This window comes from Oncorhynchus tshawytscha, linkage group LG33 (assembly GCF_018296145.1).
Source record: "Oncorhynchus tshawytscha isolate Ot180627B linkage group LG33, Otsh_v2.0, whole genome shotgun sequence".
NCBI lineage: Eukaryota > Metazoa > Chordata > Actinopteri > Salmoniformes > Salmonidae > Oncorhynchus > Oncorhynchus tshawytscha.
The window spans coordinates 4,704,997-4,728,170 of record NC_056461.1 but is presented as its reverse complement, the minus strand read 5'-3'; the positions used below and the strand labels follow the sequence as shown (position 1 = coordinate 4,728,170).

Here is a 23,174-nt window from a genome sequence, read left to right as displayed (position 1 = left end):
GCTGTTATGTTAGCTGTTATGCTGCCTGCTTTATATATTGTGTATTACGGGTATCGTGCGTTCAACGAGGTTTACCCTTTTGGGTGTATTAAAAACCCCTATTGTGTATTCTTGGATTCTCCAAATCCTTCATATACCTGTTTTTTTTACTCTGTTTTTTTTCTCCTTTAGGCTTGTATGAGTGTTTTGCTTCTTTGGGATGGAGGCTTCAAGAGGCAGTGTATTCTATAAAGTCAGTTTCTATAGATAACTCTAACATTTGCAGTTCAATGACTAAGCTATTTTTTTGATACTTCAAGATACCCCGGTTAGACTTTTATTGGTTAACATGGGCCTTTTATTGGTTTTATGGGCCTTCCTTCCACACTACCTGATATATAGTAGATGTCCTGGGCTGTCTGCAACAACCTCTGTAACGCCATGTGTTCAAGACTGGTACTATTGCCATACCAGGCAGTAATGCAGCCAGTCAGGATGCTCTCAATTGTATAATCTTTTGAGGTTTTGAGGGCCCATGCCAAACTCTGTCGCGCCTTCTTCACGACTGTGCGTGTGTGTTAGGATAATTTTAAGTCTTTAGTGATATAGACACAGAGGAACTTGAACATCTCGACCTGCTCCACTGCAACCCCGTCAATATGGATGGGGGGCGTGGTCTCCCCCCGTTTCCTGTATCACATCAGAACTTTTCACATCAGATCTTTTGCAGCTGATCTGACTAGTGAAAAGATAAATTACTGAAAAATATATCGGAAATGGGCTGTTTGACCAAGTTACAAATCACCAAGTGGAGTAGTTGCAGTAATCCACAACAAGGGGGGACATTTTCAAGAAAGCAGAGGAGGAAAAAGTTGAAAAAGAGGACTTGAAAACAATAATAATGAAGGGGGGAAAATATGGGTGGAGATGTGTAGGGAGGGGTTCAAAATCCAGGAGAGCTGTGTTTTTTATTTTTATTTTTTAACAAGGGAGGGATCCTTTTCTGAGATCTTAGAGTCGACACACAGCCCTCCTTCACACACATTCCTAGTCATCCCTGAGCCTCTGCCACCGACCCCGTTCTCACTGGACGACCCTGTCACAGCTGCTTCATGGGAAAACAGAAGGCACTTATGGACAAGCTAGTGAGGACCTTTCAGATCCGCCACATGTTGCTACGCCAGGCTCTGGCAGAGTGCTTGGGAACCCTGATTCTCGTGGTGAGTGGGGACTGTTCTACGTCACTAGAGTAGCATTACCTATGTAAATAAAACCCTTCTCTTGAGTCTAAGCCTTTAGAGGGCGATATCTACTAAGCTAACATATGAAATTGTTTTAAGATGGTCATAGGGAAGGAAGTATGCTTTGAAGTGTTTTTGCTATATCTGAGACCTGTATTTAACCCCTTTAGTTTTGGCACATTCTACCCCCTATTCACTTCTATTCATTTTTACCGCCCAGTACCAGGTTACCTTCCGACAAGTCTTATTAACCTTGTGGGCATCTTAGAGCAAAACAGCTAACATGTCTGCGTTCGTGAGAGTCTCATTTTTGGATCGTCCAAATAGCTTCTAGCTCAAAACGTTAAGACTTTACAGACGTTTTTGTGAAAGGGAACATTTCGGCATCCTCTCATGTCTGACAAACACCCATCTTGGGAAGCGGAGATCTACATCAGTAGATTCAGTGGATTGAAATGCAGCTCGTGCAAAAAAAACAGGAAGTCTCTAGCGTAAACACACAGGTTTTTATTTAATATAATGGGATGTCACCAGACATCGACCTCAGAGTGTTATGAGTGTGTGACTGTCAATAGGAAACACAGTGCCATACTATCATTAGCTATCCAACAAGTAGGAGCTGATTGACAGCTTGTGGGTGTGAAAAGAATGTCCTCCAAAATCTAGATGAGGGAGGTTATTAACCCAATTGATTGTTTATTAAGTATTTTAAATCATCTGACTTTGTTTTTCATGTCGAAGACTTACACTGAAAATGAACACCCTTTACTTTAAATTAATACATTTAAATAATATTGTTTTCCATGTAACCAGGTAAATCATTCTGAGAGAAAGTGAAGTCATCAGATAATTATTAATACTTCCTTGTTGATATTACATTCCACATTTACACGGATTCACTGTGTTTTGTAAAATATAGAAATGTATCTATAATTAATGCACAAACATATTCACATGCATACCGCTGTAGGGAGAACTCAAAACCTAGCCAATATGAGACAAGCCTACAGAATAGAATAGAATCGTATACTGCCCTCCAAGGTGAAAGATAATTGTCATGGAACCAACTCGTTCACGTAGGTAACTGAAAGGCACTAGCATCCTCATTGGTATTCAGCTCAATCCAAATAAAGCATGTGAGATTAAACACAAACAGCAACCTGGTATCAACCATTTCCAATGGTAACCACCACACAGCACAACAACAGTAGCTGGAGCGAAGATACGAGAGGGGGTGGACATGCCATCTGGTATATTCCTAGCCTGCAGTGTGAGAGGTGTAACTTATGTCTGATCCGCTGTTTGGACACCCTATTGAGTGAAGCGTTATGCCCCCCTGGCAAACACAACTCCCCTGGCCGTGGATGCCTGAAGGCAGGTCTTCTCTGCTCTAAAGAAAGCTCCACAGGTAGATATCTAGCTAGGATCTTCAATAGCCACCATAACCCACCTACCACAACACACTCTTGATCAAATGCATGTAGAAAGCTTTATATCTTTCCATGGACACTCGGCACCAAAGTATGTTTCTGTATGATCCACTGCTTGGTTGAATATACAGTTGAAGTCGGAAGTTTACATACACTTAGGTTGGAGTCATTAAAACTCATTTTTCAACCACTCCACAAATTTCTTGTCAACAAACTATAGTTTTGGTAATTCGGTTAGGACATCTACTTTGTGCCTGACACAAGTAATTTTTCCAACAATTGTTTACAGACAAATTATTTCACTTATAATTCACTGTATCACAACTCCAGTGGGTCAGAAGTTTACATACACTAAGTTGACTGTGCCTTTAAACTGCTTGGAAAATTCCAAAAAATTATGTCATGGCTTTAGAAGCTTCTGATAGGCTAATTGGCATCATTTGAGTCAATTGGAGGTGTATCTGTGGATGTATTTCAATACCTACCTTCAAACTCAGTGTCTCTTTGCTTGACATCATGGGAAAATCAAAAGAAATCAGCCAAGACCTCAGAAAAACAATTGTAGACCTCCACAAGTCTGGTTCATCCTTCGGAGCAATTTCCAAAACGCCTGAAGGTACCACGTTCATCTGTACATACAATAGTACGCAAGTATGAAGACCATGGGACCACGCAGCCGTCATACCGCTTAGGAGGGAGACGCGTTTTGTCTCATAGAGATGAACGTACTTTGGTGCGAAAAGTTCCAATCAATCCCAGAACAACAGCAAAAGACCTTGTGAAGATGCTGGAGGAAACAGGTACAAAAGTATCTATATCCACAGTAAAACGAGTCCTATATCGACATAACCTGAAAGGCCGCTCAGCAAGGAAGAAACCACTGCTCCAAAACCGCCATAAAAAAGCCAGACTTCGGTTTGCAACTACACATGGAGACAAAGATCGTACTTCTTGTCCTCTAGTCTGATGAAAGAAAAATAACTGTTTGGCCATAATGACCATCATTATGTTTGAAGGAATAAGGGAGAGGCTTGCAAGCTGAAGAACACCATCCCAACCGTGAAGCACGGTGGTGGCAGCATCATGTTGTGGGGGTGGTTTGCTGCAGGAGGGACTGGTGCACTTCACAAAATAGATGGCATTATGAGGATGGAAAATTATGTGGATATATTGAAGCAACATCTCAAGACATCAGTCAGGAAGTTAAAGCTTGGTTGTGAATGGGTCTTCCAAATGTACAACGACCCCAAGCTTACTTCCAAAGTTGTGGCAAAATGGCTTAAGAACAACAATGTTAAGGCATTGGAGTGGCCATCACAAAGCCCTGACTTCAATCCTATAGAAAATGTGTTGGCAAAACTGAAAAAGCATGTGCCAGCAAGGAGGCCTACAAACCTGATTCAGTTACAACAGCTCTGTCAGGAGGAATGGGCCCAAATTCACCCAATTTATTGTGGGAAGCTTGTGAAAGGCTACCCGAAATGTTTGACCCAAGTTAAGCAATTGAAAGGCAATGCTACCAAATACTAATTAAGTGTATGTAAACTTCTGACCCACTGGGAATGTGATGAAAGAAATAAAAGCTGAAATAAATTGTTCTCTCTACTATTATTCTGACATTTCACATTCTTAAAATAAAGTGGTGATCTTAACTGACCTAAGACAGGGGATTTTTACTAGGATTAAATTTCAGGAATTGTGAAAAACTTAGTGTAAATGTATTTGGCTATGGTGTATGTAAACTTCTGACAACTGTATGCCTGTGCCAGATAATCAGCCAACCAGCGAACCCCACTGCACACCACCACGGCCCCTGGGCTCCGCAGCAAACCCATATCAACACACATACACACCACCCCTGGGCTCCGCAGCAAACCCATATCAACACACATACACACCACCCATGGGCTCCGTAGCACATTCAAAACGACACAAGCACGGCTTCTGTAAGCCACACTGTAAGCCATACGGTCACACTGTAAGCCATACGGTCAATGTAAGCCACACTCCAAGATCTGTAGTAAGCTTAATGGCACAGAAAGAAGGGTGGCACTCAGGTCAAACGGTTGGAGGTGTTTACCATCTTTGGTGACCTATTTTCTACCCTCTGTCTGTTTATCTGAGCGCTATACAGACCTAAAGTCTTAAAACTCATTTGAAATAAGTACTGGACCACCGCTCGACCACAGGCATTTTTGGGATCCTGAGTGCACAAGGCACTCAGACAAAAGTTGATTGGACATTTTTTTTGGCCGGACAACAAGCTGACTAAAGCAGAAAGAGACTGGACTGGAACAGGCTGTTCTCTATGCATCCTCCATTCTCAATAATCTACACAGAAAATGTCTACACAGATAGTTACAGACTATCTGAATGTGATGCGCATGCCATAGTAAACTTGTTGATGATGAAGATGACCCTCATATATAGTCTATTCCTTTATGGCGGTGGTCAGTGTAAACATCAACAAAATGTAACACAACAACACATTACAATGTTCACATTGCTTTGGTAACCCATGCAGAGTCTCTCTCATCTCACATGTCTCTCTCCTCTCCCTGTAGATGTTTGGCTGTGGTGCAGTGGCCCAGCTGGTGCTGAGTGGTGGCTCCCATGGAGTGCTCCTCACCGTCAACTTTGCCTTTGGCTTCGCTGCCACATTGGGCATACTGGTCAGCGGACAGGTCTCAGGTGATGGGGGCACATTATCACTCTTATTTCCTCTGAAATCAAAGGAAAAGAAGAGTTTTCATTAGTCCAGACATTACTGTCTTATAGTAGCAAGTCTATTGGGAGTGATCAGTTAAACTATTGTGATAGACACATTCTACCTAATGTAAACTAACAGTAATTTCAACTCCAATATTTAGAGACAGGAGACAGAGAGAGAGAGAGAGAGAGAACTGCAAACAGTGGAAATCCGAGAGGCATACAGAGGAACAAAGAATGACACTCGCTTGCCCCTCAAATTTCAAAGTTATTGGGTCCATGAATGAAAGGAAAGTGTGAAATTACAAATTGAGTTATTTCTTCATTCACAATAAAAGCAAATCAAAAGGCAGGCAGCACAGAGAGTGTCGCAGTTCACTTGTGCCCACGTCTTCAATGCCTTCATAATGAGGCTGTCGCCCTCTAACACAGATGGCAGCTGTGAAAATAAGACTTGTATAATTAGGGACCTCCTACCATGCCGCAATTTAAGCTGCAAACGCAAGGTGAGAGGAGGGAGACCGACACCTACGTGAATGCGCAGTCTGAACAGTTCATTAGGTTTTCTACTTCAATGTTTTAAAGGGCAAATCTACTGTAGCTTCATGGGATCATTTTCGGGGCCTTTTCATCGCTCCAATTTACTGTGTGTCACAGAGATCTGCCATCCTAACAGGTATTTACTGAGTCTACTATTATGAGTCTACTATTATGGCAGATAGTCTCGGGTCCTTTATTCCCCTCTGAGAAAAGGTTTTAAGAGAATCATCTATGGTCTTGATATGCTCGGGTTGTTTTCTCTCATTTAGAGAAAATCAGGAGGAGACTTGGTTTAAAGAGGGATGATGGTCTTGGGTGTTTCTTACTCAGAGAAAATGGAATAGAATGAAACTGAGAAATGGCCATTCACCATTTGCCAAATTGTTCTTTGTCACACGAGGCCAACCGGACCCCAACTGTAACCTTCGCTCTCTGTCTATTGGGGAGAGAACCTTGGAGGAAGTTCCCTGTGTTTTTCTTATTCCAGACTCTGGGGGCCTTCCTGGGATCTGGGATCATATTTGGCATGTATTTTGGTGAGGGGAATTTGGAAATGTTTTTTGATGATAAATGTCCAAACAACAACAACAGTTTTTCTAGTTGCCATGTTCCACTGAAAACATTCAAGACTTTCAAAGTTTAGACTTAAAAAACGGTTATTTTCTCCCTAAGGGAGTTTCAAGGTTATACAGCTAATGTAGATGGTACTGTACCACACACAATGTGGTATCTTATATGTTACCATGGTTTCTCCAGATGCATTGTGGGACTACGGCCAAGGAACACTGATCGTTTAGGGGGAGAATGCCACTGCTGGGATCTTTGCTACCTATCCCTCCAAACATCTCACTCTGGTTAATGGGTTCTTTGACCAGGTACATTCACAATATTATAGTATATTAGTGCATCCATATTAGGACAGTCTCTGAATCACAATAAGTTATATGGACTAATATCCTGTATGGAAACCATAGTATATAACAACAACAAGCACATTTAATCAACAAAACACACAACAACCATATTCAACTGAGCCTGGCTGTGTTACAGATGATAGGCATGGCTGCCCTGATCATGTGTATCCTGGCCATTGTGGACCCCTACAACAACCCTATTCACCGGGGATTGGAGGCCTTCACGGTGGGCTATGTGGTGCTGGTCATCGGTCTGTCCATGGGCTTCAACCCTGCCAGAGACCTGGGCCCACGCATATTTACTGCCCTGGCTGGCTGGGGTAGCGAGGTCTTCACGTGAGTCTCCTTAGGGTTTTTCTCCTGTTTTTTTGCTTTCTGTGTTTTCTTTCTAATAATGACTTAAATAAAGCATGTCTTATGGGAAGTTTTATCTTACCATAAGTTATTAAAGATACTCTGCTCTCACTATTTACTCTGCATAGACATACAACCCTGTCTCTGTCTTGGTCTCCCACAGAGCTTATTCCTACTGGTTCTTTGTGCCCATCTTTGCCCCCTTCATTGGTGCGGTGGTGGGGATGACGGTGTACCAGCTGATGGTGGGGTCCCACGTGGAGGGAGAGGCACGGGAGAAGAGGGAAGAGGAAGAAAAGGAGGAGCAAGAGGAGATGCTTAAACTGTCCAGCCTTTACAACCAATGAGAGCGCCTGAGTGCATGAATCTTTTTACCTTGACCCATTTTAAACCCTCTCTATGTAGATAATATACTGTACGTCTTTGTCCAGCCTTTACAACCAATGAGAGCGCCTGAGTGCATGAATCTTTTTACCTTGACCCATTTTAAACCCTCTCTATGTAGATAATATACTGTACGTCTTTGTCCAGCCTTTACAACCAAGGAGAGCGCCTGAGTGCATGAATCTTTTTACCTTGACCCATTTTAAACCCTCTCTATGTAGATAATATACTGTACGTCTTTGTCCAGCCTTTACAACCAAGGAGAGCGCCTGAGTGCATGAATCTTTTTACCTTGACCCATTTTAAACCCTCTCTATGTAGATAATATACTGTACGTCTTTGTCCAGCCTTTACAACCAAGGAGAGTGCCTGAGTACATGAATCTTTTTACCTTGACCCATTTTAAACCCTCTCTATGTAGATAATATACCGTACGTCTTTGTCCAGCCTTTACAACCAAGGAGAGCGCCTGAGTGCATGAATCTTTTTACCTTGACCCATTTTAAACCCTCTCTATGTAGATAATATACTGTACGTCTTTGTCCAGCCTTTACAACCAATGAGAGCGCCTGAGTGCATGAATCTTTTTACCTTGACCCATTTTAAACCCTCTCTATGTAGATAATATACTGTACGTCTTTGTCCAGCCTTTACAACCAAGGAGAGCGCCTGAGTGCATGAATCTTTTTACCTTGACCCATTTTAAACCCTCTCTATGTAGATAATATACTGTACGTCTTTGTCCAGCCTTTACAACCAAGGAGAGCGCCTGAGTGCATGAATCTTTTACCTTGACCCATTTTAAACCCTCTCTATGTAGATAATATACTGTACGTCTTTGTCCAGCCTTTACAACCAATGAGAGCGCCTGAGTGCATGAATCTTTTTACCTTGACCCATTTTAAACCCTCTCTATGTAGATAATATACTGTACGTCTTTGTCCAGCCTTTACAACCAATGAGAGCGCCTGAGTGCATGAATCTTTTTACCTTGACCCATTTTAAACCCTCTCTATGTAGATAATATACTGTACGTCTTTGTAGTATTTTCTTACATATTTAATGTCTTTCCTTAGTGACAAACTCGTTTCTTTGTGGGGATTAATAAAATACGATTCAATCAATTATTCCTTATATACCACCAGGTTCAAACCCTGAAGACAGTAGGGATCGATAGAGACCATTTGTCAACAGTACACACACACACACACACACACACACACACACACACACACACACACACACACACACACACACACACACACACACACACATCTGTATCTGCAGCTTCAGTATGCAACCTACATTCAACATCAGACACTCCTTCAAATCTAGAAAATAACAAAACAAAAACAGTCTTCGCTTATGCCACCTTGCTGACAAAACTGCAGTAGTGATGCTTTGGCACAGAAAAAATGGAAAACAGAAGATTCAAAGCAGAAGTAGTATCACCTCTCACTCATTTGAAATGTGGTGCTGTGTTGAATTTGTGTCAGGATCTAAGAGACGAGATGACGCCTAGATAATGCCAAAAAAGGAAGTTGAGCACCCAGTATACAGTTTTGACATTTTTACTATGCTTTGCCCTTATAGTTAGGTTTCTGGCTCTACTGAATTCAATATACAATTGACTATAATCTAATTGTACGCATTGTATACATATTGTACACAAATTGTACACATTAATTGTACACATATACAGTACCAGTCAAAATTTTGGACATACCTACTCATTCCAGTGTTTTTCTTGATTGTTACTATTTTCTACATTGTAGAATAATTGTGAAGACATCAAAACTATGGAATTATGTAGGAACCAAAAATGTGTTAAACAAATCAACATATTTTATATTTGAAATTCTTCAAAGTGGCCACCCTTTGCTTTGATGACAGCTTTGCACACTCTTGGCATTTTCTCAAACAGCTTCATGAGGAATGTTTTTCAAACTGTGTGAATGGAGTTCCCACATATGCTGAGCACTCGTTGGCTGATTTTCCTTTACTCTGTGGTCCAACTCATCCAAAACCATCTCCATTGGGTTGAGGTCGGGTGATTGTGGAGGCCAGGTCATCTGATGCAGCACTCCATCACTCTCCTTCTTGGTCAAATAGCCCTTACACAGCCTGGAGCTGTGTTCTGGGTCATTGTCCTGGTGGGGGAAAAAATGATAGACCTACTAAATGCTGACAAAAATGGATGGCCTATCGCTGCAGAATGCTGTGGTTGCCATGCTTTTTAAGTGTGCCTTGAATTCTAAATAAATCACTGACAATGTCACCAGCAAATCACCCCCACTCCATCACACCTCCTCCATGCTTCACATTGTGTCCAAACGTTTGACTGGTACTGTAAATCAGACACTAACACTCTGACCAGGCCATACAGTAGGTAGTACATGCATTACCATTTTAGGGGGGCGCTGCAGCATTGCCAGTATGATACTACTATCATAATAACTGAGTGAGCTCTATCAAAGAGCTATGCGTAACAGATTACTAATATCTTTACAACCACTTTCATGTTATTTTCCTCAGCTCAGCAGTCTCACTGGTGATATGCTAGGTTTTTCTTAAAAAATAAAGGAGAGCCGCACACTCTAGGAACTCAGAAGCAAAAAATATTTATGTCCAACGTTCCGTCAGACAAGCTGTCTTCATCAGGGTATAATGACAAACACTGCGAGATGATTCATTTATATAGTGTCAAAAGACACACACAGCTGTCTGTAATCATGTAGGCTTGTCTGTCGAAACGTAAATATTATAATAAATAAATAAATATTTTTTGCATCTGAGCTCCTAGAGTGTGCGGCTCTCCCTTATTTTTTTAAGTGTTCTATTCCGCTCGCCAGCACCTCGACTAAATAGGTGTAGTTTATTTCGCCTCTAGATTATGCTAGGTTTTTCTACCTCTTAACCTCTCCCAGATGTGTACCAGATGTGTACCAGATGCGCCTGTGTTCCTGGGACCTGAGCCAAATGTAACTTTGGACTGCTTTACAGCACACCATGAGAAAAAGAGACAAAACGAACGGTTGACTGCTTCAAGCTGCCTGAATAGCCCTTTACACTCACACCCGTATACAAAAATGGTTCTTCAGCTGTCCCCATAGGACAATCCTTTTTGGTCCCAGGTAGAACCCTTTTGGGTTCCAAGTATAGCACTCTATGTAAAGGGTTTTCCATGGAACCAAAAATAGTTATTCAAAGGATTCTCCTATATGGGGACAGCTGAAGAACCCTTTTAGGTTCTAGATAGAAAAAAGGTGCTAAGAGTATAAGGGTTGAAAATGGCAGATTTGAGAACTAATAAATGACTAAATTGGAAAGCAATGGCTATAATGCTATAAATGATGTCAGAGTTCAGGCTTTGCACTTTACAGTGCTGTATGGGTTTTGACTGTAAGCCATTCAGAACTTGATCACCACACTTGACAGGAATCCCTCCCCCGAATTGGGCAATGTTTTTTGCAAATGTTTTATTGTCTGAGAGGGAAATGCTGTAAATTAAGAGAACTCGTTGTACACTGAACAAACATTTTATCACAATATGTTGGTCCCATGTTTCTTGAGCGGAAATAAAAAATCCCAGAAGTGTTCCATACGCACAAAAAGCTTATTTCTCTCAAATTTTGTGCACAAATTTGTGTACATCCCTGTTAGTGAGCATTTCTCCTTTGCCAAGATAATCCATCCACTTGACAGGTGTAGAATATCAAGAAGCGGATTAAACAGCATTATCATTACACAGGTGCACCTTGTGCTGCTGGACAATAAAATTACCATTTAAAATATGCAGTTTAGTCAAACAACACCATACAGATCTCTCAAATTTCAAGGGAGAGTGCAAATGGCATGGTGGGCCCACCCATGGCTGCATGCCTGCCCAGTCATGTGAAATCCATATATTAGGGCCTAATGAATTTATTTCAATTTACTGATTTCCTCATATGAACTGTAACTCAGTAAAATCTTTGAACTTTTTGCATGTTGCATTAATATTTTTGATCGGTATGTGTAAAAACATGAGACATTGAGGATTATAATAAATACCGCTTTGATGTCATACAAGTAACCCAAACACAGTGAGTCCAAATCTGCACATCTCATTTACATATTATAAAACATATACAGTGTAAATGTTTATGATCACTATGTTTGATATATTCGTACAAGTTACAAGATGACATGGCATCATACCCTGGGTTGTTCTGAACAGAATGAGCCTATGTTTGTCTATTGTGAAGAAAATAGGCCTATATGACTCTTTTCTACACAAATCAAATCATATTTGTCACATGAGCCGTATACAACAGGTGTAGACTTTACCACAAAATACTTGCTTATGAGCCCCTCCTACTGAGTAAAAAAATAAAAATTTAAAAAATGTGACACAAGAGGAATGAAATACACAAGAATGTAGATAAATGTAGATACATTTATGTAGATAAATGTGCATGGGTGCAAGGTATTTGAGATAGATATGTACATGAAGGCAGGGTAAAGTTACTAGGCATCAGGATAGATAATAAACAGAGTAAAATAAAGAACAGAATAACAGCAGCATATGATGAGTGTTAAAGTGTGTGTGGTTTTGTGTGTTTGTGTTGTGTTGGTATGTGTGTGTGTTTTATGTGTGTGTACGCATGTAGTATGTATGTGTACGTGCGCATGTAGTGTATGTGAATGTGTGTAGGTTTTGTGTGAGTGTCCGTGTCCGTGTAGTGTGAGTGCGTGTGTATCTGGTGTGTATATATAGTCTTGTGAGTGTGCATAGAGTCAGTGCAAGATAGGGACAGTGTATATAGTCCAGGTAACCATTTAATTAAAACTATTTAGCACTTGAACGGTTATTTAGCAGTCTTATGGCTAGTGGGTAGAAGCTGTCTTCCTCTGACACCGCTTAGTATGGAAGGAGGAAGGGAGCTCGGCCCCAATGATGTACTGGGCTGTCCGTACCACACTCTGTAGCGCTTCGGGGGCAGTGCATTTACCATACCAAGCAATGGTGCAGCCAGATAAGATGCTCTCGATGGTGCAGCTGTAGAACTTTGAGGATCCGAGGGCCAATGACAGATCTTTTTAGCCTCCTAAGGGGGAGGGGGCACTGTTGTGCCGTATTCACGACTGCGCAGGTGTGTGTGGACCATGTTAAGTCCTTAGTCATGTGGACGGCAAGGAACTTGAAGCTCTCGGCCCACTCCACCACAGCCCTGTTGATGTGGGCGTGCCCTCCCGTCTTTCTTCTGTAGTCCACGATCAGTGTTACTGGCATTGAGGGAGAGGTTGTTGTTAAGGCACCACACTGCTAAGTCTCTGACATCCCTTTAGGCTGTCTTATTGCCATCGGTGATCAGGCCTACCACCGTCGTATCATCTGCAAACTTGATGATGGTGAAGGAGTCATGCATGGCCATGCAGTCGTGGGTGAACAGGGAGTACAGGAGGGGAAGCACACACCCCTGAGTTACCCCAATGTTGAAGGTCAACGTGGCGGAGTTGTTGTTGCTTTTCCTAACCACTTGGGGCTGGCCCGTCAGGAAGTCCAGTTGTGGCGGAGTTGTTGTTGCTTTTCCTAACCACTTGGGGCTGGCCCGTCAGGAAGTCCAGTTGCAGAGGGAGGTGTTCATTCCCGGGATCCTCAACTTGGCGATGAGTTGGAGGGGACTATGGTGTTGAACGCTGAGCTGTAGTCTATGAACAGCATTCTCACATAGTTATTTCCCCCCTTGTCCAGGTGGGAGAGGGCAGTGTGTGCAATTGTGCAATTGTAAGTGCAATTGCGATTGCGTAACCTGTGGATCTGGGAGTGATATGGGAATTGGAGTGGGTCCAGGATGTCTGGGATGATGATGTTAGTGTGTCCTGACCAGCCTTTCAAAAACACTTCATAGTATAACAGATGTGAGTGCTATAGGGCGATAGTCATTTAGGCAGGTTACCTTGGTGTCCTTGGGAACAGGAACAATGGTGGTCAGCTTGAAACATGTTGGGATTACAGACTGGGACAAGGTGAGATTGTACCAGTCTTGTAGCCTCGTGTCGACTTCATCGGACCACTTCCATATTTAGTGCCTCAATGATGCTTCCTGTTTCAGCTTTTGTTTGTAAACAGGAAGCAGGCGAATAGAGTCATGGTCAGAATTACCGAAGGGAGGACGAGGGAGGGCCTTGTATGCATTTCTGTAGGTAGAACAAAAGTGGTCTAGAGTTTTAGTGTCCCGTGTGGCGCAGGAGACGTGTTGGTAGAAGTGAGGTAAAACAGTCTCCACGCGATAAAGTCTCTGTCCACAAGAAATGCTACCTCTGAGTGAACGGTTTCTTGTTTGTTTATGGCCCCATACAGTTTGGGGTGGTGTCGGCTTGTGGAGGGATGTAGACAGCAGTGATGATTTCGGATGAGAACTCTCTTGGTAGATTAAAGGATCTGCAGCTTACCATGAGCTATTCTATATCAGGTCAGCAAAAACTCAAGATTTTCTTCACACTGGAAGCAGCTCACCAGTTGTTGTTTATGAATAGGCACATCCCTCCCCTTTGGATTTGCCAGAGGCCGCATTTGTCAGATCGTGCTGCTGCATGGAGAAATCACTGAGTAATACATATGTAGAGTTATCCAGTCACGTCTCTGCAAGGCATATAATATTGCAGCTTTCCGTGTCTCTCTGATAGGAGACTCTCGAACAAAGATCATCCATCTTATTCTCGAGTGGCTGGACATTTGCCAATCGAACAGACGGGAGTGCCGATCGATTTTCTCTTCATCTTAGTCTCACCAGGATGCCGGCTTGTCTACGCCTGCTGCATTTTAATAGCCCATGAAACATAGGGATGGGGTTCGGTATGAAGAAGGGAACAGCTGAGTCAGAGTTGAAGTCGAAGTCATGGTTAGTAACTGTCAACCTGATGTTAAGAAGTGCTCGGAGACCATATGTGATAATAGTATGAACTTTCTGTATAAAAAAGTAAGGATAATCACCAGAAAAAAAGTTACTTTGTAGCAAACACACCAAAATTCCGATCTGTTTCTCTGAATTGCTTTGTGAAAAACGTAAACTGTATGACCGTATTTTAAAACTTAGCTAGTCATGTTGGCAATAGAACAAACTTGACCAGCTAAACTTGACTTTTGGCAAACTCCAAGCAAGCTGTCATGTGCCTTTTACTGAGGAGTGGCTTCCATCTGGCCACTCTACCATAAAGGCCTGATTGGTGGAGTGCTGCAGAGATGGTTGTCCTTCTGGAAGGTTCTCCCATCTCCAAAGAGGAACTCTGGAGCTCTGTCAGAGTGACCATCGGGTTCTTGGTCACCTCCTTGACGAAGTCCCTTCTCCCCCGATTGCTCAGTTTTCCGGGCGGCCAGCTCCAGGAAGAGTCTTGGTGGTTCCAAACTTCTTCAATTTAAGAATGATGGAGTCCACTGTGTTCTTGAGGACCTTCAATGCTGCAGGCAATTTTTGGTAACCTTCCCAAGATCTTTGCCTCGACACAATCCTGTCTCGGAGCTCTAGGGACAATTCCTTCAACCTCATGGCTTGGTTTTTGCTCTGACATGCACTGTCAACTGTGGGACCTAAAATAGACAGGTGTGTGCCTTTCCAAATCATGTCCAATCAATTGAATTTACCACAGGTGGACTCCAATGAAGTTGTAGAAACATCTCAAGGATGACCAAAGGAAACAAGATGAACCTGAGCTCAATTTCAAGTTTTATAGCAAAGGGTCTGAATACTAATGTAAAAAAGTTTTTTTTTGTTTTGTTTTTTTGCAAAAATGTCTAAAAACCTGTTGTCGCTTTGTCATTGTGGGGTCTAGAGTGTAGATTGATGAGGGAAAAATGTATTTAATCTATTTTAGGCTGTAACATAACTGTAAAGATGTGTCGGAAGGCAAGTTCAGGGAGTGAGTGTTTTAATAAATAAACACAACACAAATTATTAAACAGAAACAATAACGCCTGGGAAAGGAACTAAAGGGAGTGACATATATAGGGAAGGTAATCAGGGAGGTGATGGAGTCCATCTGAGTCTGATGACACGCAGGTGACCCTAACGAAGGTGAAAGGTGTGCGCCATAATGAGCAGCCTGGTGACCTAGAGGTCAGAGATGGAGCACACATGACAGTAACAAAATGTGGAAAAGGGGAAGGGGTCTGAATACTTTCCTAATGCACTGTATGCTTTTCATATTTCTTATGTAACAAACATTTCAATTAGCCCTATCCATGCAGGTCAATTTCCACAAGTGTAAAGGGTTAAAAAGCTCAAAATGTTTGTGGTAAATGTCAAAGAAATCAACAAAAAAATAGGTGATTGACTATTTGTTTACCTCAAAATACAGATCCATAACCTTGAAGGGTTTGCCTCTTTACATTTGTTAGTACCAAATTCAGGGGTATCCGACTTGAACAAAGCAGTGACGGTTTCATATCGTAACCACAGCCTATACAATATCACACCGTCATGTTGATTGGTTTTCAATCTGTTTTTATCAGGCATAAGTCAGTTGTGGCCTACTAGCAAGATTTCTGATAATAGTGTCAAAAGAGGGTAAAAGAGGATAAGATGTAGGCCTACATTTCGCACTCGTCTTGGGGACAGGGAGGGTCAAGTGGAGTTACTCTGATCTGTTCTTTATTAAAAAGCTCTACTGCCTAGTAGTGAGTGTCTACTATACTATTGTTGGCTCACGTTAACAGAGAGGTTAAGTGACACACATGAGCTCAACATATCACAGCTAATCTCATAAGAAACCAATAATTGGCCAACAGTATAACAAAAACTCTTCTTAATCTGTTCAAATTCTGTTCATTCCTTCAGTGTGAAACAGCAGTGGCTATTGGCAGATAGAAAATAGCACAAGTGTGAAGATATGGGATTTTCTACCACAGTGTTCTCGGGTGTTTTGCGTAAGAGAGTAAGAGAGGAAATGGCTAAATCCCATAAAACAGAGAATAGTCACTAATGCACCGCAGAGTTAATTGAAACTCAGGTCAACTATTTAATGTACAGTCATGGCCAAACATTTTGAGAATGACACAAATATTAATTTTCAAAGTCTGCTGCCTCAGTTTGTATGATGGCAATATGCATACAGTATACTCCAGAATGTTATGAAGAGTGATCAGATGAATTGCAATTAATTGTAAAGTCCCTCTGTGCCATGCAAATTAACTTAATGCCAAAAAAACCATTTTGACTTTATTTCAGCCCTGTCACAAAAGGACCAGCTGACATCATGTCAGTGATTATCTGGTTAACACAGGTGTGAGTGTTGACGAGGACAAGGCTGTCCTTCCTACCTGCAAGGAAACACGTGCCGTCATCATTGCTTTGCACAAAAAGGGCTTCACAGGCAAGGATATTGCTACCAGTAAGATTGCACCTAAATCAACCATTTATCGGATCATCAAGAACTTCAAAGAGAGTGGTTCAATTGTTGTTAAGAAGGCTTCAGGGCGCCCAAGAAAAACCAGGGCCGTCTCCTAAAGTTGATTCAGCTGCGGGATCGGGGCACCACCAGTACAGAGCTTGCTCAGGAATGGCAGCAGAGAGGTGTGAGTGCATCGGCATGCACATTGAGGCGAAGACTTTTGGAGGATGGCCTGGTGTCAAGAAGGGCGGCAAAGAAGCCACTTGTCTCCAGAAAAAACATCAGGGACAGACTGATATTCTGCAAAAGGTACAGGGATTGGACTGCTGAGGACTGGGGTAAAGTCATTTTCTCTGATGAATCCCCTTTCCGATTGTTTGGGGCATCCGGAAAAAAGCTTGTCCGGAGAAGACAAGGTGAGTTCTACAATCATGTCTGTGTCATGCCAACAGTAAAGCATTCTGAGACCATTCATGTGTGGGGTTGGGCTCACTCACAATTTTGCCTAAGAACACAGCCATGAATAAAGAATGGTACCAACACATCCTCCGAGACCAACTTCTCCCAACCATCCAGGAACAGTTTGGTGATGAACAATGCCCTTTCCAGCATGATGGAGCACCTTGCCATAAGGCAAAAGTGATAACTAAGTGGCTCGGGAACAAAACATCAATTTTTTGGGTCCATGGCCAGAAAACTCCCCAGACCTTAATCCCATTGATAACTTGTGGTCAATCATCAAGAGGCGGGTGGACAAACAAAAACCCACAAATTCTGACAAACTCCAAGGATTGATTATGCAAGAATGGGCTGCCATCAGTCAAGATGTGGCCCAGAAGTTAATTAACAGCATGCCAGGGTGGATTGCAGAGGTCTCGAAAAAGAAGGGTCAACACTGCAAATATTAACTCTTTGCATCGACTTCATGTAATTGTCAATAGAAGCCTTTGACAGTTATGAAATGCTTGTAATTATATAGATTTTTTTTGTACTGTACTGTTTTATTCAGGATCAATGCTGACTGTTTTCAGCAAGTTGCAACATTGAAATACGGAAATAGACACTTTTCCAACAACAAGCTCGAAATCATGTTTTGATGCACTCTGGATGTAATTTTTTTGTTGCAAGTTGCAACATTGCAATACGGAATTTGACACTTTTCCACATTAAAAAATTCTTGACCCAAAAACGGTGACTACGGACATGCCGAATTGGCGACATTTCTGGATAGGACAACAACAAAAAACATTTTAAAAACATTTTCACGAAAAAGTTCAGATTTTTTTTTCCAAAATTCTTGACCCAAAAACGGTGACTATGGACATGCCGAATTTGTGACATCCTGGATAGGACCAAAAAAATATTTTAAAACCATTTTCACGAAAATGTGCAGATTTTTATTTTTTAAATTCTTGACCGAAAAACGGTGACTCCGGACATGCCGAATTGGCGACTGTAATTGATCCAATCCACATTTTTATTGAGAGTGGACCACCAAAAAATGATTCAAGGCCAGCCAAGATCTGATTCCTTGCTTTGAACTCGTCTGGCACTCCCCGTGGAACCCCAATGTTATCAATATATACTTTGTCATCAAATGACCCAGATGGAGTGCTTCTCTTTTCCTGTTTAGATAACTTCATGTCCTGGTGTTGAATGAGTGTGAAAGGCATCCCCAAATGCACTAACGCACATGACCCCACCCAATCTGTGGGTAAGACTGGCCATAGAATTGTTCCCCCACACAACCACCAGATGTCAGCCCTGGCCCACCTTACTTTACTGAAATCTTCAGAGTTTAACCAACCTCTCAAATCCAACATGGTCTTATTAGTGGGAACATTCTCTGTTCTATTACAAGTACTAACTTCTCCCACATATTTTCCATGAGTACTGTACCGGGCCAAAGAGTAATAATCTCTTTAATACTGTAAAGGGAGGAAGCCTTGATTTAAGGGGTGCCTGCGGATATAAATAGTGCAGATCAATGCAGCTGTCATTATCTGGCATTCCCGTCTTCATAAACAATCTCAACATACAGGTCATTCCCTTAGGTGAATTCATTCCATTAAGTGGAAAAGGGATAGTGGTCAAGCGAGGTTTAGCAGTAGCGCAGACATAACATTCTTCTGTATCCATTCCATCCATAAGTTGGAATCTCTATACCCGGTTTGGATTCATGTAGCCATGTCCTTCAGTATTAGCTATGACCTGACTCCATGAATTACATGGTGATTTACACAAATATTTCCCATAGAGACCCATGGTCCTAGACTGCCAAGGAGTGAATGACCCCATTTGATCAACATAAAATTCAGCTGAAACATCCTTACCCAATTCCACTCTCACTTCCTTACTGTTCTGCTGTAGTGATCTTCTGAAATGTTTCGGTAATGTAAACGCTCCATCGTCTAGCACCTGGGTCAGGTTATCCTCTTTAATCTTTTCTGGGGGCTCATGATGGATTAAGAATATAGTTCCCACAATAAGACAGCCAAGGATGGTCAGTGAACCTATAAAGCCCCACCCCTTTCCTGAAAACATATCATCAGCAAGAGACCAAGCCATCACCACACTTCTATGAACGCTCACAGCGGGGAAATGTCAGGTTAGGAAATCTTCAGTAGGAGTTTGACCCCCGTACCCTAGAGGTAGCGGTTCCTCTCCTACCCCTGTGATTGTTCGACAGTGTCAGTGTGTCTTACCCTCTTACAATGCGTGATATGGACCCAGGTCGCTTTTTCGGCTATTCTCACCTTGAAGGCAGTCACCAGGAGTACTTGGAACGGTCCCTCCCACCGTGGTTGTTTCCAGTCCTTCCTTTTTTGTGATAGGACCCAGATCCAGTCTCCTGGCTTTATCTTATGTGCCACCTCCTTCTGTAGTTCTCCTGCTGGGCATAACTTTTGACATACATTTTTGGTTAATGAACAACCTTCTCATGTGTTCTATCATATTACTTTCTGTTTCTATATCTGCTTGTTCCAATCGTCCTAATTGTGGCATCCTATAGGGTCTACCAAAAACCTTCTCAAATGGAGACAGTCCCTCCCTATCAGGAGTTATCCTAATAGTCATTAACACTATAGGCAAGCATTTGACCCAATTCATTCCAGTTCTTAGGTGTGTTTTCCTTAGTCTGCTCTTAACCGATGAATTCATGCGTTCGATCAAACCAGCGCTCTTGGGATGAAATGAACAATGTTTTTTCATGTTTATATTCAGTTTCTGACCTATATTATCAATTACTTGATTAAAAAAGTGGGAACCATTGTCGCTATAAATAGTTTCTGGTAATCCGAATCGCGGGATTATCTCTTGACATAATGCTCTAGCCACTGTTTCTGCGTCTGCTGAGGATGTAGGAAACGCTTCTACCCATTTGGTGTATTTATCAATTATTGTTATATACCACTTCTTGTTTTCACTCTTGGTTAATTCAATAAAGTCCATTTCCAACTGTTGGAATGGGTACTTAGCTGCTGGGTAAACCCCTTGTGGTACCCTTACTCCACCTTGGTTGTTACTTTGTGCACATATAGTGCACCGTGAACAAAAGTTTTTAAAATAGTTAGTTATTCCATATGCTACAAAGTGTTGTTTAAATAACCCTACCATCCCCCCTGTTGATACATGGCTTTGCCCATGTATCAATACAGCAGCATATTTAAACAGTGACTTAGGTAAAACAGGTAGATTCCCTTTATGCCAAATACCTCCTCTATCTACAGCTCCCATTCTGGCCCATTTAGTAACTTCCTTAACTGACTTTCCCTCAGTAGCTCAGTGCTGATACAAACTTCCTCTTTTAAAAGAGAGTCTATTTGTGAGTGCGTTTTTTCCCCTGCTTTTTTCGCTTCCACATCTGCCCGTCTGTTACCCACACTGACACTATCCATGCCTTTGGTATGTGCCTCACATTTTACAAATGGCTAATTTTTTGGGAAGTAAAATTGCCTCTAGTAAATTTCAAATGAGTTGTGCGTGAGTGATGGCTTTTCCCATAGTGGTAACCCCTGTTCCTCCACTGTGCTGCGAATACATAAACAGTGTTAAAGGCGTAAGCACTATCAGTATATATCGTAATATATTTACCTTTCCCTAATACACAAGCCCTGGTTAGTGCAACAATTTCAGCTTATTGAGCTGAGTAATTCTTTGGTAACGCCTCAGCTTCTAGCACCTCAGTGAGGGTCACTACCGCATATCCAGTAGCATTTGAGCCATCTGGATTCTTTCTAGAAGATCCATCAACAAACATAGTTATTTCTGCATCTGTCAAAGGCATATCAGTCAGATCTGCCCTGGGGAGAACCATTTTCTCCGTCTCCGCTACACAATCGTGAGGACTCCCATCTGGGGCTATAGGAATTAGAGTGAGGACTCCCATCTGTGGCTATAGGAATTAGAGTGAGGACTCCCATCTGGGGCTATAGGAATTAGAGTGGAGGGGTTCAAGGTAGTACAACGCTCAATTGTTAAATTTGGCATATTTAATAGAATGATCATACAAGACAAATGTCTAGCTGGTGACATGTATGCCATTTTATGTTCCAATAACAAAATTGAGACCTGTGGTACCCTCAATGTTAAATCATGATATAGCACTACAGAGGCGGAATCCTCCACCGCCCGTGCCGTGGCAATCACCGACTGTAAACACAGAGGCATTGCCTGTGTCACCTCATCAAGACGGGAGGAATAATAGGCCACTGGCTTCTTTTTCCCTCCATGTCTCTGGGTCAGCACTGATGTCATGAACCCCTCCCTGCAATCCACGGTCTGTGTGAATTCACGGTCATTCCTAGGAAATGCCAGAACAGTGTCAGATATCAATAGCTGTTTAATAGCCGTAAACTGTTCTTCCGCCTCTTTTGTCCATATTATCTTATCTTTCGCTGTCATAGCCTTACCATAGATCAAATTACTAAGTAACCCTGTATGTAATGCAAAATGCGGGACCCATGTTCTACAATAGTTCATCATTCCCAAAAAACTCATCTGTTTTTTGTTAAGTGGTTTGGGTGCTTCTAGAATGGCTGTCTTCCTGGTCAAATTAAGTGTTCTCCCTTCCTGTGTTAAGGTGTGTCCTAAATAGATAACATGCTTCTGCCAGAGCTGCAGATTCTTCTTATTAACCTTGTGACCTTGGTCAGCCAAGAAGAGGAACAGTGCTAGTGTGTCCTCTTTACAGGCCTCCTCTGAGGGGCTGGACAACAGAATATCATCCACATATGTCAAAATTTGACTTCCCCGTGGAGGGTATTTTCCGAGATTCCTAGTGATAGCCTGACAATAGATCGTGGGGCTCTCGAGATAGCCTTGGACTAGACGGTTATACGCCCATTTCTGACCCAAAAAGGTAAAACCAAACCATCCCTGACTGTCTGGATGTAGCGGAATACTAAAACTGGAAAGAGAGGCGAGTTACAGGCGAGTTACAGAATGCTTCATCCCCCGGTATGATAACACCTCCCTCCCTCAACTGTTCAAACGAGGGTGTTATTCCTTTTATTGCTTCCGGCTTCAAAGGGTATTGTTTTCGGTAAGGTCTATAATCTGATTTAGGAACCACTTGTACCAGCGTTACTCACTTAATTAATCCCACATCTCCGGGACCTTGAGACCACAGATGTTCGGGTATCCCTTTTAAATCATCTTCCTGTTCTACTGTCAACAGGTATTCTGCTTCTCAAAAACCTTCTCCACCCTCAGTGATGTGCACTGTGGGGGCACAAATTGCTCTCCAGTTCAGTTTACGTCTGTATCTATCCGTGGACGGGCTGTGTTGCAGCCCCCCCTTTTTCGTTTCCCAGTCTGTCAGTTCTTTTCCCTTTTGATACCCAGTTTCCCATGTCCTTCCACTGTGCAGAGGGTTTCTTAGCTAGGGCCACATGAGGGCACCATTTCTCCCTGTACAGGGCCTGGACATGAGTTGGCAGTTCCACCTCCACAGCCGCATGCGTAGAATCATAGTAAAACCATTTCAAACCAATGGTTCTTTCCCCGACTCTCAGAAGTTCCCCCTCATACTCCAGGTCCGGACCGGGGTTTCTTTTGTACCACAGTGCACAGTGCAAGTCATCTGGGTATCTTTTAGTAGGTCCTGACATCCTCACATCGTCCGTCAAATCCGCCAATGCTTTGGGTATATCTGTTAAACCCCCCCTCACCAAATCTTGACTATACCAATAATGCGGATCCCCTTGCCCGCAGATTACCATGTTATTTTTAATCACTTGGGCTTTCAT

The 23,174-nt window shown here is 42.2% G+C and overlaps 1 pseudogene; it reads left to right on the top strand.

Moving 5' to 3' along the window:
- Positions 1–1,042: 1,042 nt before the first annotated feature.
- LOC112230547 lies at positions 1,043–7,911 on the top strand (annotated as a pseudogene).
- The last annotated feature ends 15,263 nt before the right edge of the window (positions 7,912–23,174 follow it).